At 42.4% G+C, this 19,542-nt stretch overlaps 1 non-coding gene across 1 annotated transcript; it reads left to right on the top strand.

The window, feature by feature from the left end:
• Positions 1-8,692: 8,692 nt before the first annotated feature.
• On the top strand, positions 8,693-8,823 carry LOC134377441 (small nucleolar RNA SNORA70). The gene has a single exon (XR_010023485.1). It is a non-coding gene; the product is annotated as a small nucleolar RNA SNORA70 (small nucleolar RNA).
• The last annotated feature ends 10,719 nt before the right edge of the window (positions 8,824-19,542 follow it).

Raw genomic sequence — 19,542 nt, 5'->3', positions numbered from 1 at the left:
TGTTGTGATACTTTCTTAGTGTATCATTTCTAATCATTAATTATAAGTCTTTGTTCATAAAGACAAAAGCTCTCCAGTGAGTCAACAAACTGAGAAAACACATTGTTAGTGATATTTTTAAGCTGAAATGTTCATGGCATTTCAATGCCATGAGACCTAGACATGCTCCAATTTCACAGACACCGGTTCTAAGGACAGCTGAGGCACACTTGACTGTGCATATAAGAATCCAAGAGCTTAATTAAAGTTATGATGTAAATAAGAGTGTCCATTAGACAAGAAGAATTTGGTCTTGGCAAGTAATATTTGCATCAATTTGCTTAATTAGATCAGTACTTTTAAAACAATTTGTAAAGCATGGGATTAAAGGGCTGAATTTCAAAGGATTTAGCAGAAGCCACAATCATGGTTTCAAACAAATCATCTGCAAGAAATTGTAGGCTGAAAATAGCAATTAGCAGCCCACAGAAAGAAATTTAATGGAGACCATTTCTGTCAATTGAATAACCATATATAATACAGTTTGGCTTGAATCGCTGATAACCGAACCTTCACCAAATTTTTCACAGTGGAAACAATCTGCCTGTCTTGTTTATTTCAGAACCAGACTTCAACTAAAAATTAATGCCAGGTGCAAAAATAATCTGTGTCATTTTGGCTTTGCAGGAAGAGCAACAGAGGAGTCAGGGTTCGCAAAGAGGTCAGTCCTAGCCTCAACTCTCCATACTCATATTTTTAAAAAGTAAACACAATCCCTACATACATAGAATCGGTCTGTAGCTACTGAGTTAGTAAATCTTTCTCAGTTAAATCTATAATTCTAAAGTCCATTGAGAATGTATTTTGTTTATTCCAAAACAAATAGCTTAAGCAGCAGCCCTGTCCATTCCTCTTCCTGAAAAAGAAAAGAAATTTAGGGAAAAATAATTCCATGGAGAAGGGAATTTTTTAAAATTTTAGTTTAAAATAAAGAATAGTCTTTTGTTTATGCCAAAACTTGTTTCAGGGGCATTCAGAGCACAGGTGACCAGCCTTGCTGTTATCTGGTAGCTTCTTCCCCAAACTTCCTCTTGATCAATTTTTTAGGGTTTTGCTAATTTACATCACTGATGTTTATAGAACTCTGAGATTTTCCAAAATCCTTATGTCTCTTGTGATTCAGACACGAGTGAAAGTGTCAGTAAGTTATGATGCATTTCCACTCTTAAAATAACGGACGTATTTCCATCATCTCCTACTGTTGTCCCAATTTCCTGTCCCCCAGATAAGAGACCTACAGAGTAGGAATTCCAGACACTGGTACAGAAATTCCCTTCTTCCATGTGTAAAGTGTAAAACAGAGTAACTATTAATACAATGAGGAACCTTAAATCAAAACTGAAACCTCAGCTAATGTCTCCCAAAGAGAAGATCGGGACTTGGACCTTACAGATAAGGTCCAAAGCATTTTCCAAAGCTATGAATTGAATTCTTGAGGAATATTCTTTGTGCCTACCTAGGCTTATGTGGGCTACTGCTGGTGTTATTTTGGGGGGAGTAGGGGGGAAGTAATCTTTCTCATCGTTAGTCCTAGTGAATACCCCACCCTTCTGCTGCCCGGATGCTCTTGTTCCAAACAAGGACCTACAGGATATGCACGATTACTCATTTTGAATATAATTTTCCAGGCAAATAAATATGAGGTACAGTCGCATTCATTAACTGCATCAAAATGTCAGATAAGATCATATTTTAAAATACATGTACATTTCACATCTTGGCCGAGCATCTCCACTTGAGTAAGTGATGGGCACTTTAAGCTCACTAAGCCCCATTCCACCCTGGACCCGCACACCACCGCTCCACCTCTGCTCCTCCAGTTCTCCCGTCTGGGAAATGCATTTCCATCATTCCAAAACTTGGGCGTGGTCTCGTGTCCTCTGTTAAACCTCTCACCCGTGTGCTGCAAATCCTGCCAGCTCTGCCTTGAACGTGCCACCCAGCCTCCCAGTCTCCTCCGAGTCTGAACCCACTGCCTGCAGAGCCACACCAGGCTCTCCCACCCTTTCCTTGGGTTCCCGTTTGTTCAGCGGTCATAATCTCAGTCCAGCCTTCCCTGGCACAGTGTCTGCAACTGCAGCCCCTGCCCCTCTCTTACCTCCTCTGGGACTCTCAGCCTGGTCTCAAGCAGTGACGTCCCGACAGGTCCTACAGGGGCTGCTATTTTCCTCATGGTGCTTACTGAGCACCACGTGTCCTCGTGCATTCTCATCTGTCTATTTATGCTCCGCCTTCTCCCACTAGCTGCAAGCTCCACAGAGCTGGGGCTTCGTTTTGCTCACTGCTCTATTCCAGCACCTAAAAAACCATCTGGCACATAGTAGCTGTTCAACCAATATTTGCTGAAAGGAAAATGCTGCCATGCCTGTTTTAATTAGATAGAGGGTTCGTCCTGAAAATACATCCAGGACATGAGGTCTCAGGCTAATTTTTTCACTCTATGTTCTCACCCCTGCTTTGACCGGACCACTGCTGTATCCATCTGTCCAAGCGTCTAAAGCACACACTGACTGGGCTGATTTTCAACAAAGTGATACCTAAATCTCAACCCAAAATTCTGGATTCAGATGCTAGTGTGTGGTGTGTGTTTGTATGTGGTACTTCTCCCAGCAACTAGTAGTTTTCCTGTATTGACTGGACTCATGTAGTACCAAGGTGTTCTGATCACAGTGGACAGGGCAGAATGCTTTTCTTTCCAAAGCACGTTCCACATGACATCATTCCAAGGGTTTTTATGGGTCTTTTGTGGGGGGAAAGAAAAAAAGATCCATGATCTATGGTCCATGATGGTACTTCAAAAAGTTCATGGAAAGATTTGTATTATCTTTTAATTCTATTTTTCCATGAACTACCTTCATATAAGTTTGGGAAGTGGTAGGTCAATCATTTTCCATTGCGGACTTCTCAGGTTAACTTGTCAATGCATCATGGAAATATATAGTTAAGAAGCTTCTCCAAAGGTTACCGTTCTGTAGAACATGCTTACAAATGCTAATTTAAGGTGCAGATCAGAAGACCAGCACATTTAATAGGAGCAGGGATTTTCAATCCTCCTTTCCAGCACTTCCCTGTGACTTTACACAGAAATTCACTAAGAAGCTCAGAGAATAAGACGTTGTTGTTCCATTCATGCATTTAGTAACTACTGAATGCTGCCATTCTAAAAATTAATTTCATAAATAGGTACTGGGCCAACCACTTAACAAAACAGGTAAAAATCCCTACCCTCATGGTGTTTACATTCTATAGGCAAGACATTCCTGAGCAAGTTAAATAAATAAAATATAAAAGGTTGAGCCCATTTGCCTGCCAAGGAGAAGGTGATAGGAAATATGTGTGTGGTGTGTATTTCTGTGTGATGTGCGGGTGCATGTGTGATGTGTGGTGTGGGGTAGGTAGTGTGCTTTGTGTGTGGTGTGTTTGTATGTAGTATGTGGGTGTGGGTGTGGCAGGTGTGTATGTGGCGTGTATGTGGTGTGTATGTGGTGTGGGGGAGTGCAGTGTAGTGTGTATATGTGCATGTGTGTGTGTGGTGTATATGTGGAGGGGCATGGTGTGTGTTTATGTGTGGTATGTGGGAGGTAAGGGGGTGTGGACATGGTGTATGAGTATGTGGTTTGTGTGCGTGTGGTGTGATGTGTGTGATGTATGTGGTATGGGAGTATGTGGTGTGTGTGGTGTAATGTGTGTAGTGTGTGTGATGTACAAGTATGCTGTGTGCATGTGTGATGTGTGTGGCGTGTGTATGTGTGATGTGTGTGGTGTGTGTGGTGTGATGTGTGTGGTGTATGAGTGTGTGGCATGTGCATGTGTGATGTCATGTGTGTGATGTCATGTGTGTGGCGTGTGCATGTGTGATGTGTGGGGTGTGATGTGTGGGGTGTGCATTGGTGATGTGTGTGGTGTGCATGTCTGATGTGTGTGGTGTCGTGTGTGGCGTGTGCATGTGTGGTGTGTGTGGTGTGGTGTGTGTGGCGTGTGCATGTGTGGTGTGTGTGATGTCGTGTGTGTGGCGTGTGCATGTGTGACGTGTGTGATGTGTGTGGTGTGTGTGGTGTGTGTGGTGTGGTGTGTGTGGCGTGTGCATGTGTGGTGTGTGTGGCGTGTGCATGTGTGATGTGTGTGGTGTGTGTGGTGTGGTGTGTGTGGTGTGGTGTGTGTGGCGTGTGCATGTGTGACGTGTGTGATGTGTGTGGTGTGTGCATGTGTGACGTGTGTGGTGTGATGTGTGTGGCATGTGCATGTGTGACGTGTGTGGTGTGATGTGTGTGGCGTGTGCATGTGTGACGTGCGTGATGTCATGTGTGTGGCATGTGCATGTGTGATGTGTGTGGGGTGTGTGGTGTCGTGTGTGTGGCATGTGCATGTGTGACGTGTGTGACGTGTGTGGTGTGATGTGTGTGGCGTGTGCATGTGTGACATGTGTGACGTGTGTGGTGTGATGTGTGTGGCGTGTGCGTGTGTGATGGGTGTGGTGTGTGTGGTGTCATGTGTGTGGCATGTGCATGTGTGATGTGTGTGGTGTGTGTGGTGTGATGTGTGTGGCGTGTGCATGTGTGGTGTGTGTGGTGTGTGTGGTGTCATGTGTGTGGCATGTGCATGTGTGATGTGTGTGGTGTGTGTGGTGTGATGTGTGTGGCGTGTGCATGTGTGGTGTGTGTGGTGTGTGCATGTGTGGTGTGTGTGGCGTGTGCATGTGTGACATGTGTGACGTGTGTGGTGTGGTGTGTGTGGTGTGTGTGGTGTGGTGTGTGTGGCGTGTGCATGTGTGACGTGTGTGGTGTGTGTGGTGTGGTGTGTGTGGCGTGTGCATGTGTGACGTGTGTGGTGTGTGTGGTGTCATGTGTGTGGTGTGTGCATGTGTGACGTGTGTGGTGTGCATGTGTGGCGTGTGCATGTGTGACGTGTGTGGTGTGATGTGTGTGCCGTGTGCATGTGTGATGTGTGTGGTGTGTGTGGTGTGGTGTGTGTGGCGTGTGCATGTGTGATGTGTGTGGTGTGTGTGGTGTGGTGTGTGTGGCGTGTGCATGTGTGGTGTGTGTGACGTGCGTGGTGTCATGTGTGTGGCGTGTGCATGTGTGACGTGTGTGGTGTGGTGTGTGTGGCGTGTGCATGTGTGATGTGTGTGGTGTGTGTGGTGTGGTGTGCGGGTGCACAAGCGTGCGGTTGTGGAAACTCTCCAGGGCAGGCCTCAGGGAGGACGCGGCACCTGCACAGCGACCTGTAGCGGGGAGGCGGCTCCAGGCGGCGGGGCCCGTGGGAGGCAGCAGGAGTCCGCGGGCTCGTTTGGGAAATCGCTGGAGCGAGAGGAGAGACGAGAAGCAAGGGAGGGCGGGTGTGCAGGACCCCGTGACCTGTAAGGATCTGGCCGTTGATCCGGGTACGACAGGCACCGCTGAAAGGCTCCAGCAAAGAAATGCCGGGACGCGGCCTGCGCTTGCGCGGGGCTGCTCAGACTGCTGTGCTTAGGTGTCACTGAAGGGCACCCATGACACGCCGGGGAGAGGGTGTGGTGGCCGGGCCAGGTGGCCTGAAGGCAGCACTGACGGACACTGGAGTGTAAGAGAAGAGGACAGTGACGAGCAGCACCCAGATCTGGGCCTGAGAAACTGGCAGGATGGCCCTGCCATTTACCGACATAGAACGAGCAGATGAGGGAGGCCTGTTAGAGGGCAAGGCGACATGTCAGCTGCCCAGCTCTACACGTGTCAACTTGAACACAGAGAACCTCTTGCAATTCAAACATAAATGTCAAGTCAGGAGACAGAACACCAGTGACGGTTCCGCCTCCTCCGATCACCACATGCAAGGAAAGGGCCCGCCCCAGTCCTGCTCAGTCACTCCAGCTTCATGCCACCGCCTGCTGCGTGCAGGAGAATGACAGGACCAGGACTCCACGTTAGAACAGTGCCTGGTGACAGTACAGAAGAGGTGCAGAAGCTCCATACAAATGGCAAATGTTTATGGGCTAAGAATAGGAAGTTCTTAGCATATGTAAATACATTCAGATTAAATCATAGAAAGTCCTTTTAAGACTCCTGGTTTTATTTTTCTTTCTTCCCACACAGATTTCCTCCTATTTAGCATCTCATGTCATTTCAGACAGTGACAAGTTGCCACAGAACTCACAGAGGAACTAACACACCAGTGATTTTCCTTGTGCTTCGGTGTTATTATTACCTCTTATGAGCATCTAAGTCCCTCTGTCCCTGCTGCACCTAAATGTCTCCTATGTCCCCGGTAATCAGCATCACTCAGAATGAAGATGAAGGGTTCTTTAATAGGAGAATTTGACTTGCCAAAATTTGACTCACATTCTACTATTGAGATACATGTTTATATACAGAAGAATCCACCTACAAAAAAAAATTGTCTTCCTTTCTCTCCCTTTAGAAAGAAAAAAGCATGTGTCACCAAACAAAGGATAAATTTCATCCTTAAAGTAAATATAAAATTCTGAATGGTTACCCCAGGCTAGTTTGTCCCTGTACATACAACAAACCTTTTTCTCAATCCTAAGTAAAATAGTACTGCTTCACTACAACTCCACTTGGTCTTAAGGATTGCTAATAATAAAATGTATTAAAGAAATTAATAAGTATGTATTTTAGGGTATTAAAACATGACAAAAACTCTACACCTATAACAGTTATGATTCATGATTGAAATAATTCATCTTTAGAAGAATTTTAGCAAAAACCTCATAGTATCCTTACTCAATTCACAGAACAGCCTTCTATGTTTACAACACAATTTAACAAATATTATTTTATTTTGCCCCCAAACTAACTTTGTGAAGAAAGTATTATTACTAGTATGATTTTTTCAGTGACATTAGTAAGAAGGGGAAGCAATTTTCCACTTTATTTTCCCAAAGATTTAATTCCCTAAAAGAGCTCAAGACAATTCATACTTCATAAGTCTCAAAGTGTAACGCATCAAGAATCACAACACAGCCGTGTGCCAGGGCAAAGCCCCGTGGGGAGGAAGGAGAGTTGCTGAAATACTTGAGACTCCCCCCAGCTGGTGGTTTTAAAGGAGAGCAAGTGAGCAGCTCAGCTCTCTTGCTCAGCCCGTTCTCACCATGTGACACGCTGCTTTGCTGTGAAGACTCAATACCCAGCAACAAGACTCTCACCAGATGTGTTCCTGGGACTTTGGACTTTCCAGCCTCCAAAATTGAATCAGAAAAAGAAGAAATGATGGATGAGCTGAATCTTGAAGGCCAGATGGATGTGGACACATAGTGGAGAGAGAATGACAACCCAGAGCAGAGGACAATGAGAGAAGGCACAGCGTGAGGACATGCTGAAGGTTAAACATCAAGCTTTATTCTCTCTCTCTAGCATCTGAGATCATCTCAGGAAGCCCTGAGAACCTTCTGGGTAATTTAGCACCTAACAAGAATTCAAAATTAAAATGTGTGATCTTAAAGTACCTTGTTACAACTAAGCTTCACGTTCAGGAAACAGAGGAACACTGCTTCATTGTTCACTGGCACCTGGGTTTATCTTAAAAAGAAGTCAAGACTGGTTACCAAAAAAAAAAATTCCTCTGTGGCTGGTAAGTCATTTGCAAGTCTACTTGAAGCACTGTATCATCGCATCATCTTCTAAGGCGTAGCAATGACCTTAGCAGCCATATATGTGTTAGAGTAGATCAAACTCTAGAAAGACGGTAAGTGCTGATTTCCTGAGCTTGAAATCCTCACTGGCAGACAGCCCCTAGCTCCAGTCAAGTGTATCCATTCTTGCAAGATGATAAAACACTTTGAAAAAGCCTGCCATTCAACTGTGCTCCCAAATCTTTTTCTTTGCCCATTGATTCCTTGTTCAAACTTCTGGGGAAACTGATTTGAAAGAAGGTCAGTGTTTAAAAAGAGAGGCTTGTATTTCTTCTGTGTTCTGCTTAGGCTGTTTGAAGACAATAAAGAGCATGAGGAGGTTTTAACCTGTTTCCTTTTCACCAAAATCACTTTCAGTATGAAAATCACATATGACCTCAGACCCAAACCTATTTATAAGTCTTTTGTATATGCCACTGGGAGAATAAGACCAGTAGACAGGCTCTGGGGGCACCTCTGTACAAACAGAGACCACAATGGTGATTTCTGAGTATATAACTCTTGCCATCAGGCAACCCTGCAGAGCTGACTTTATCCTCCGCAGACACTGGTTGCAAAGTGTGAGCTGATCTGGAGGCTGCAGGAAGTCTTGTGTTGAAAGCCGGTGATGTTGGTTTTTTCTGTTGCTGTTGTTGCTGTTCGGTTTCTCCAACTAGAATTTAAGGAGAGGTTGGCAGGAAGAGTAAAGGATATAGAGCGATTTTGTAATGACTTAATCAAGACCAAGTTCTGGGTCTGTGCTTATGTCCCAGGAGCCCTGGCTGTCTGTCTCAATCAGAAGTAGTTTTGCCAAAGGCTTCTGACTTCCCTCTGGGAGCAGTGAACACAGGATAAGCCCATGTCTGGCAAAGAGCATACACCTGAGCCCAGAGCCACTCCTCAGATGGGAGCATCCCTGCTCCCTGGAAATTCTGCTTCTCTGACCCCCAGAATCCTGAACTCAGCATGCGAGAACTGTAAGGCATGCCTACAAGTACATTACTTTGAGAAAAGTGAAAAAAACTAAAATGTAGTAATGTTTGTTATAAACCACAGAAAATGTAGGAAAATGTAAAGAAGGGTAGGGTCTGGGTGTGCCATGGCTGCAAACAGCAGCCTTCTTGGTAGTGTACGCAGCCTGTAGCTTGTATGGGTTGCCTGAAGGGACCTTGGAGACAGCCCTTTCCAATGGATGTTCATGTCTCTGATCTTGTGCTATTCCTAGTCTAGGCTCCAGACTGGTATGTGGGGTACCTTTGGAAAGTCCCAGGACACAGTGGCCAGGGTTCACATTGGCCAAGCTATCATGTCCATTTGTACCAAGCTGCAGAATAAGGAGCTTGTGATTGGGGCCCTACACATGGCCAAGTTCAAATTCAAGATCCACATCTTAAAGTGGGGCTTTACTAAGTTTAATGCGGAGGAATTTGAAGACATGGTGGCTCAGAAGAAGCTCATCCTGGATGGGTTTGGGGTCAAATACATCCTCAACCATGGCAACCTGGACAAGTGGCAGGCTCTGCACTCATGTGGGCTTTCCCCGTGCTGCCCCCTCCCTACTCACGCCAACCAATAAACCCTACTTCCCATCAGAAAAAAAAGAATCATCCCCAAACTAGCAACGTCCCCCCACCCCAAAAAACAAACTTTATTCTCACTGAAGGATTTCATCTAGTACTGTGATAATTTTCTCTATTATCCATTTAGCTTTGCCCCATGACCTCCTTGAGAAAGAAATGGAGATTCCACCTTCTTAAAGAGAAGAGAGAAGGTTCACTTTGTTCATTTGTTTCATTGATTAAAGAGGAGAGCCTATGGGCCAAAGAGAAGAAACAAAAGGTACAACTGGATTCATGTTTCAGAGGACAAAGTCAACTCATGAAATTGTAAAAAATCACCCACTGTCACCAAGTATGACAGCTTTGTCCAACTAAGGAAAGGAAGCTTTGTCCAACTGAGGAAAACTTGATCAAACAGACCATGTTTTTGCAGTATAATCTCTTTTGTTTCCAGGAACGTATATTACCAAAGCATTTGGTAATTTTGATCAGCTTCAGAAAATATCATTTATGCTTCTGAAAGATGATTCATTTCTTTTGATTTCCTCCAGCAACTTCCCATATATCCCAAATAAGGCTGGTATATTTAGCAAATAACACAAAATACCCAGTTACATTTGAATTTCAGTTAAACAAGAAATAATTTTAATATAAGAATATCCCAAATATTGCATGAAATATAAACTAAAAAAGTATTCATTGTTTATCTGAAATTCAAATTTAACTGAGAGTCCTGTATTTGATCTGGCAATCATAATCCCAAAGTAACAAAAAAGAATCTCAAGCAGGGACTTCAATTCCCTCACTCACTGACTGCACCATGGGGACCCTTATCTGAGAAATCCTTTAATGAATTAGAAATACCCAGATCTACAGGCATTACAGGAGATTTTATTCTTCCTGTTATCTCATACTGACCTTTTATTTTACCCTATTCTGCTGTCCCAAAAGAAGACCTTGGAGGCTGGAACTGCTTAGTGACCGGGGCCTGTTCTGTCTGCTGCACACCAAGAAGCCCCAATATCAAAGGGAGTGTTTCCTTTCATAGGCAGACTCAGAGGCACTCACCTTAGGAACAATGGCCATTTCCACACGCCTATGTGAAGGTTAAATTTCCTGTTATCCCCAGAGTATAGATCAGGAAAGTTAGCACAACTGCTGATATCACTATTTCTGAAATTCCACCATGTAACCACAACTTCATTTTCTTCCAGGTGATTAACTCACCTAGTGTGATTTGAGTTTTTCTAATGACCACTGTTTTAACTTCCATCAGTACACGTTTCAGCTCCATTTCTTGATTTTCCAGTGTTAGATTATTTCTATAGATTCCCAACCATGAAAGATCAATAAGTTTGCACATTACACCTCCCCCATCTCATCTGCTTTCCCCCCCTTCCTAATTTTGATTACATAAACCATTATTTTACATCACTGTTGCTTTTACATAGCTGTATATTTTCATCTGTTATTTGATTTATGTGCTTCAGATATAGTCTTCCCTGCCCTCACTGTGGAGTCGGGGAGAGCTGGGGGTCCTTCCACCCCACCGCCTGCTCCGTGTCACTCCACAGCCTGCGTCGTCGAGCTGTGTGATGCTGACACTCAGTCCCACAACCAGAATCTCTGTGGATATTCATCCTTAATTCTGTTCTCAATCCTTCCTCTTTTTATCTCTTGTTGTGCTCGACGTCTTCACCAACTAGTTCCAAGAAGGGCTCATCCCGTATTTCCTGAGTTTACAAATAACTGAAAATATCTGTTGCCTTTGTACTTGAATTGCACTTGAACTAAGCTCTGTGTAGAATTCTTTCCTTTCCTTCTTGACGTTTCTCCACCATCTTTTCATGGACAAGTTGCTGCTAAGTCTGAGGCCAACATGTTTTCTCTTCTGTGTTGTTTGTTTGTCTGTTTTCATTCAGAGTTCTGTCCCTGTCCAGCCCTGTAGTATGACCAGAACTTTTTTTTTTAATTTTAAGATTTTTATTCTATTTTTTAATTTACCCATATTTATGGGGTACAGAGTTGACTATCAGTATTTGTGTGCGATAGATGAACCAGGATATCTTACAGGTCATTTTGTCCTTTTTCTTTCGGGACATAAGGCGCTATTTTAATCTGTAGACTCCATATTCCTTTAAGAAATTTTTCTTCTTTATTATGTCTTTGAGGTTTCTTGCTCTGTTTTTATTTTATTTTGTGTTTCTACTTAGACCACAGGTGCATTAATTGGAAGATATTATTCCTTAGCTCCTTTCACACATCTTTGCTCACACAAGGCTTCTCTTATTTTATTTTATATTTTCTACTTTTTGTTTTTCATTATCATTACTTTTCCCCACACACACCTATACTCTTCTATTTAATTTATATATAGTTCTAATAAATTTTCCATAAGTTAATTTATTTGTACATGTGTTTTAAATATATATATAGTGTTTTACTGTGTGTATATTTTTAACCTACCTAATATTGTGAAATAAATTTTAACCCCGTCCGCAGTGTGTTCTGCGATCTGTATGTAAATCCTATTGCGCCATTTCTGGCTACTGCACAATATCCTACAAATGAACCCCATGGGTTAAATTTCCTCAATTTCCCTACTTATGGCCACCAGCTTACCTCTAACTCCTTGAAAACACAAACTATGATCCAATAAACATGTCTGTTCACATCTCTTCATGGACTCGTACAAGTTTTTTTCTGCAATGTGTAACTGGCATCCTGGGCCACAGAAATATGTACATGCTTAATGTTATTTAGATGCTGTCATATCTGGGTAACCAGCTGAAGCTGTAACTGACAGTGTTTGAAGACTGCCTATTCCTTATAGCTTCACCAGCACTTAATATGAATCAGTTTTATAATTTTTGCAACATGTAGGGTCAAAGCTGTATCTTCCTGTTGTTTTATTTTGCATTTCTCATTCACTAGAAAAGTTAAGCATCTCTTTGCATGCTTATTAACCATTCAGTTTTCTTCTTCTGCAAAATGTCTATTTCCACCCTTTGTCCATTTTCTACTGGGTTTGCTGTATTTTTCTTTCTGATTTTTTGATAGCTAAATATTGATTGCTTGTTAGCGTTGGACATTGCAAACATACTCATCGAGCCCATCATCCATTTTTTAATTTTGTCTTTGTTGTTCTTTATAGAATAGAAATGTTTGATTATGATATAATAAAAGCCATCTATTTTCCTTTTGTGGTTTTTTCCTTTGGCCTCTTTTTAAAGAAGTTAGTCCTACGTGAAAGTCAGAAAGATGCACTCCTACATTTTCTTCTGTTTGATTTACAATTTTGCATTTCACATTTAGGGTTTTCACCTTTGTATTAGAAGTTAAATGGGATTTAACATTGTTTTTCTTAAAATATAGAACCAGCTTTCCAAGAACCATCAGCAAATAAGACACGCTTCCCACCAGTTCACGTGGCCTCTGCTAGCACACACCAGGCTTCCTGACACGTGTCTTCTTGTCTGCTCCTCTGGAGTCCCGGTCAGCTACCACAGAGACCCATGTTTTTCCTGATCATGGCTTTGTAACGTGGGCTGCACTCCACTCCCTGCTCCACTTTTTCAAAATTGTCTAAGCTTTTTGTGGACCCTTATTCTTTCATATAAATTTCAGGATCAGTTTCCTAAATGTCCGCAAACATCTGTTGGGATTTTAATTGAAACTGAATTAAATGTATAAACTTATCTGGAAAAATTAACACTTTTATCATTATTAGTTATCCTATTCATGAGTATACCATATGTGTCCTTTTTCCCCCAGGTCTTTCTAAAACTTTTTAAAACAGTTTCTAATTTTACCCGCTAAAGATGTGCTCCATTCTTTGCTAGGTAATTTTCTAGAAACGCTACAGTTCTATTGTTATTCTAATTGAGAGCTTATTTCCATTACTTTTCTAGATGATTAACAGTGGTATGTGAAATCATATCCTGCTTCCTCCCTTGTGGTTGACAGGAGGGCTGCTGGTCACACAGTAGACCCCTACGTGTCACGAGTGTTTGTATCGTGAATGAGACTTTATGTGGATAAATGTACGCATGTGTGCACTGTGAACAGCAACCTCAAAGCTGGGTGACACCTGGCAGATGTTATCCAGATGTCTTTATCTTATCAAGCTGCCATCAAGATGTCCTTATCAAGATGCCTTTGGGGTTTCTGCTTGCGCCCAGCACCCCTCCACGCTGTCACGTAGGTCAGGAAGCCTGCGGTTCCCCAGCGGCCCCAGGCCACAGGGGCCCATGTAATGGATCACTGATGGGACGCATCGGAATAGCGCCACCTACTTCTGGAAAAAGTGGCCTAACAGGAAACTTCAGAAATAATGTTTCCACTATGTTCTGCGGTCATTCAGACTTTATTGTATTTGGCAAAAAAAAATTTATCACATAAATTAGGGTCATGGAAAATGAAATTTTCTTCTTTGCCTTCTTATTCTTGCTTTTGGCAGTTCAGGGTCGTACGTGTCTTTACCCTGGTGTTTCTAATCTACCTCCACCCATTGTCCTCCACGTCTAATGCTGTCCCTGGAGCTTATCCACCGCCAGGAGAGTGGCGTCGGTACAGTCCTGCCTCCGGCCGCATGTCCGTCCGGGTCCGACTCCGCACATCTTCCTAAGCGAGTTTCCCGCACTCTTCCCACCGCTGGACACCTCAGCCTCCCCCTTGGACCTGCCAGCCTCTCTCGTGCCCTTCCTCCTGGCTAAGACACCCTCCCGGCCTCCTCTCGCCTAATGACACTTTCTTCAGGTGTCAGCATAAACGACTCTTGGTCCAGAGGCTCCCTGGGCCCTGCGCCCTGCCTCGTCCACGGCACCGAGTGCGGCCCGCGGACAGTACGTGGCGCATCCTGCTGCTGCTTGCTCTTGGTCCGCTGTCCTGGACAATCGGCTGCACGTGCCTATCACGTGACTGTCCATCGTGGCAACCTTCCTGTCCCCAAGGTCTAGAGAGGGATTGGCACGTTGTACATAATTAGCAAATATGTCCCGAGGATAGAATGAGCCACACAATATATCAGCTCCTGAACTCTAATTATTTTCCTCAAGGAGCACACCTTCTAGTGATATAAAATAAAGATTGTACAATATCTGACATGAAAAACTGTGGGAAAATGCAAGAAGCGTTTTCCTATTTTTCCAGCAGTGCATTTGACAATATATTATTGAAATAAAGGAGAACATTAAAAAAAATACTTCTAGTGAGAAAGCTAAATGAATAAGCTTAGTAAATCTAAATAAGCAGTTAGTGTCTCAGACTAATAGTGAAAAGAATGGTGACTTTCTGAGACTGGCCAGTGTGCAGCTGAGGTCTGCACTCGGCTCTGTCCTCCCCGGATGCATCTCCACGATGCCTTCCACAGAGCCGTGTGCTGCAATGAGTCTGTTCGTTGTCCTTGAACATCCTTTTAACGTATAGACTGTTTCCAAACTAGGCTTTTGGTAGCTAATAGAAACTCACATTCCACCCTGGGTGTTTATTTTTGAAGGGTTTTAAAAACTAAGGTCAACTACACCAGAAAAGGGTCACAGTAAAATGCCCTGGAAAAGTACTAAACAAAACATCCCGTGAAAATTCCATGCTACCGCCTGGTCCAAGCTATACTCTGAACAGTGGGTTCTGCTTCCTGCCAATTTGTGGGGACTCTTCTTAATGCTCTAAGTATAGGTCCACTGTTACAGTCAGAATATGAACGAACCCCTTAAAAAAGAGGAACCCCAACATCTGGTTTCAATAGCAGGTACTTAAGATGTATCTCTGTTCCAGTCTTAACTTCCCACTAAAACTAAAGTAACTGTGAAAAAAAGAACACAGAAAAGATGAAAATTTATCTCCAAAACCCAGTGCCAGAGTCTTAGAAGACAATTCTCTAAAAAGACTTTCCACCGAAGACCACTAAAAGTAAGGTTGATGAAAATGAATTGAAAACACACACACACACACACACACACACACACACAAACTATAACACAAACAAAGGCCACTAGAAAGAGAGCAGTCAGAAAGCATATTGTGAAATCTGTTCTCCCCAAGTCCACACTTCTGTAGGCTGTCTGGATTTATGAAAAAGAAAAAAATTCTCTACAATCTATGTAGGGGGAAAAAATGATTACAAAGAAATATTCATTTAATTTTTAGGAAAGAGTTATAACTCCAAAATATTATCATTAGTTGTGTTATCTCTCATATGGGACACTTAACAGAATAAATTTCTAAGAAAGGGCTTAGAATTCAGCAACTCCACTTCTAGATGTATACCCAAGAGAAATGAAAACATATGTGCACACAAAATCTTGCACAGAAATGTTCACAGCAGCATTATTCATAACAGCCAAAAAGTGGAAACAATCCAAATGTCTACCAACAGACGAATGAAAAACAAGATGTGGTATATCCATATAATGGAATATTATTAGTCAAAAAAAATTAATAGTTCTGATACATGCTACAACATGGATAAATCTTGACAACATAATGCTCAATGAAAGAAGCCAGTTATAAAAGGTCATATATTATATGATTCCATTGATATGTTTGGAAAATGCGGATCTGTAGTACAGAAAGTAGACTAGACATTGCTGGGGCTGGGGGAAGGGGGAATGAAGAGTGACTTCAAATGGATGCAGGGTGTCTCCTGGAAGTGTTCTGGAATTAGATAGTATTAGATAGTGGTGATGGTTGCACAGCTATGTGAACATAAAAAGGAAGTGCTTTAAAAATACATATAGGTCCAGATTTTTAAAATTTATATATATATCTTCCTGATATGTCCTTGAGAAAAAAAAAAAAGGAGCCAATTAAGACAAAAATCAAACAATGGAGACTTAAGAGTAATAAAAGTCTGGTTATTAAATAGAATAATAAACAGAACAAGGTCTTGGTCATCCTTTGAGATAAAGCTGTAAAGACTGTACTGAATATGCACAATGAGACTTCCTCCTCTGCTCTCCCCCACTGACAGCCCCTCCATGAACATCATGTACAATCTGCCCCTTGAGTACCATGAAAAGCATCAGATTCTGTGAGAATGGTCTATTGGTAGATCAGAGAACACTGATCTGAGAAAAACAATAATGAATTTTGGTACTCCCATTTTTTAAACATATGTGTCAAAGACTTGATATCTTTATGATAAATCATGTGCAGTAGAGAGTAGGAGGGTGGGTGAGTAGATCAGCCGCTTTCCTTGTGGAAATTTACCCCCAGAAGTACAGCAGTACTAGAAGGATAATAAAGCCATAGTTCTAAAAAGTAATTATTCTCACATGCCTGCTTACCTCTAGTGGATGGAAAGGCAGGGAAGTGCAGTGGAGATAAAAAATATAAAAATAATCAAATGAAAATTCCATAACTATTTAGTTCTGAAATTAAAACAAACAAACAAAATGAATGATTCCAACAGCCGAATAAGAAAACAGAGGGAAAAGTCAATTAACTTGAAAACAAAGCAATAGAAATTATCCAATCTGAAAAAAAGTTGGAAAAAATTATAACAGAGCCTCAAAGACCAGGATAATATCCATATGTCTAATATACTATAAGTGCACATTACACAATTTCAGGAAGAGAATGGCACAGAATAATATTTGGAGAAATAATGACCAAAATATTTCTCAATTTGGTGAAAGATATGAATGCACAGGTTTCAGAAATTCAGTGTACCCCACGTAGGATAAATAGAAACAAAACCATGACTGGGTTCATATAGCCAAACTGCTGAAAACCTAAGACAAAGAGAGAATCTTGAATGCCGCCAGAGGAAAACAACGCATTACACACAAGGGCACAATGTGTGAACTGAGGAAGCCGTTAGAGTGCAGTGTTCTAACACCAGAGTCAAGGGTTTGGATCCTCATACTGGACAGTCACAAAAAAGAAACCAAGGAAGCCAAAGAAACTAGTGGGATACATTTTTAAAGTGAGAAAAAAGATCCTCACCATGTGATTGCCTGCATTGTCACAGGACCCTGTAGAGATTTCCCACCCACAAGGCCCTCACCAGATGCACCACGCAGACCATGGACTTCCCAGCCTCTAAAACTAATTAAATACTGATGCTCAGATCCTTACTGGAACTCTAGGTTGCCTGGTAGCTGGTCTCTTCCCCCAGGATCTGAAGAAGCACCAAAAGTTAAAACTCAGTGACTTGATACATACTTCGAAAGACTCATCACTGCAGCAGTCCACACCTGGGCTGGATTTGTCTCTGGACCAGCCACTGTCTGAGCCAACCGGGAAGTCTGGCAAAAAGCTCAGGTCATACATGCCCTTATTCAAGCAGCTGCTATGACTATGGACAGCATCACCAACAGCATCTACATCTTCACTTCAAGGAACTCAATAGAGGGCTGCATCATTGAAAGATATTTATCCACCAACCTCTTAGACCTGCTTATAACTTTTTTTCTTTTTTAGTGGTTGGCCAGTATGGGGATCTGAACACTTGACCTTGGTGTTATCAGCTAGCTACCTACAACCTTTTATATTAAGATTCCTGTTTCATTTGAAGCACTCATCTTTTAACATGCCTGACCCTAAGACAACTAATCTTCACCACTACCACTTAACAAATGGTTCAACTGATTTTTCAGGAACAGCAATAACATGAGTAATAGATTTTAGTTGTGTTGTTCCCACCAAAACTCATGTAGAAATCTGATCCCCACTGTGGCAGTGTTGGGAGCCTTTTGAGTCATGGGGGTGGATCCCTCATGAATGGATTAATGCTCTCCCTGGGGGAGGGGGGCCTGAGTGAGTTCTTACTCTATTTGTTCCTGCGAGAGCTGGTTGTTTAAAAGACCCTGGCACCTCCTCTCTCTCTCTCTCTCTCTCTCGCTTCCTGTTGCCATGTGATCTGCTTGTACCCACTGGCTGCCTGCCACTTTCCATCATTAGTAGAAGCAGCCTGAGGCCTGTGCCAGATGCAGCTGTCCCAGAATCATAAGCCCAATAAACCTCTCTTCTTTATAAATTACCCAGTCTCAGGTATTCTCTTATAGCAACACAAAACAGACTAAGACAATCGGGAAACTGTTTCTTAGACCCCACTTCATCTGACTCAGGAGATTTATGATCCTGAGTTGTTCAGTGACAAAAGATACTATTCATCTTGAACAAAATGGGGGACTGACAATGTTGAATTTTACCAAAGACTGGTAATCCTGGAAAGCAGGTTAAGGTTAAGAAATCCCCCTACCCTTTGTGTTCTGGAATTCAGTTCATTGCACAGAACTGCCCCTCTGCATGTCTCATCCAGAGGACTCCTGGATGTCCTCTTGTTTCCCTGTGACAAGGCCAGACACAGGCCCTCCAGATCCCCATGCTCTGTCACAAAAAAGGCTGGCCGTACTGAAGTAGCCCATGGAGTCAAAACCAGAACAAAGCGCTAGTTAATCAAACTTTGGTGAAGTTTCTCTCCTTCTCCCAGGCCCCTAGACTTAGGCTCCCCCTGAATCTGGGCTAGCACACAGCCCCACCTTTAGGAGCCCTCCTGAAAATAGCTGACCTCAGGTTAAAACATTCTCAGATCTTCTCTGTAGTCACGCCACCCACCCGTTCATCCCACTCCCCAACACCTGGATCTTCCCAGCTTTGTTTAATCCTCCCTAAGAAAGAAAACTCCTTTTTGCATAACCTTGGAGACACTTGCAGATCTCATTGTCAGACAGTTCTCCCTGCTGCCATAGTCCCTTCCCCAGCCTCACCTAGCAGAAAACCTTTCAAATAAAGTCTTTCTTTACCTAAAAAGAAAGAAAGAAAGAAGAGGAAAACTGTCAAACCAGTGAACATATTCTCAAAAAAAGGTAAAGACATCAAAAAAGAAGACAAAAGCTAAGTATTTGTTAACAGAAAACATGTACCAGAAATTCTAAAAAAAAAAAAAAAAAGTTTTCATGCTGAAGTGAAATGATACCAGAGGCAAACTAGGACTTTCAGAAAAAAATGAAGAACATCAGTAACGGTAAAAATCTAGGTAAATATAGAAAGACTTTTTAACTCTTAATTCCTTTAAAATACATATGACTATTTAAAGCAAAAATTATAACATCATATAGTGAAATTTTTAATGTAAATGTAACACATGTGACAATGTTAAATATAATTATTAGAGCCATTGCTTCGGACTAAGATCCTGCACTGGGCCCCAACAGACCAAACCCCCAAAATGGCCTTGCCCGGGCTAAGTTCTGTGTCACTTAGGTTGTGGTCAGACCTTGCCAGAAGTCAGGAGAAAGAGACAACAGCCAGTCTAAATCTTCTATAGGTATGATGATAAAGTTCCCTCTGCTTTAATCCTTACACAAGAGAGATAGCCTGAAGCAACGTGCTGTT

Source organism: Cynocephalus volans, chromosome 4 (genome assembly GCF_027409185.1).
Source record: "Cynocephalus volans isolate mCynVol1 chromosome 4, mCynVol1.pri, whole genome shotgun sequence".
Lineage (NCBI taxonomy): Eukaryota > Metazoa > Chordata > Mammalia > Dermoptera > Cynocephalidae > Cynocephalus > Cynocephalus volans.
The sequence above is the reverse complement of the archived record's forward strand: the minus strand, read 5'-3'. Positions and strand labels throughout refer to the sequence as shown.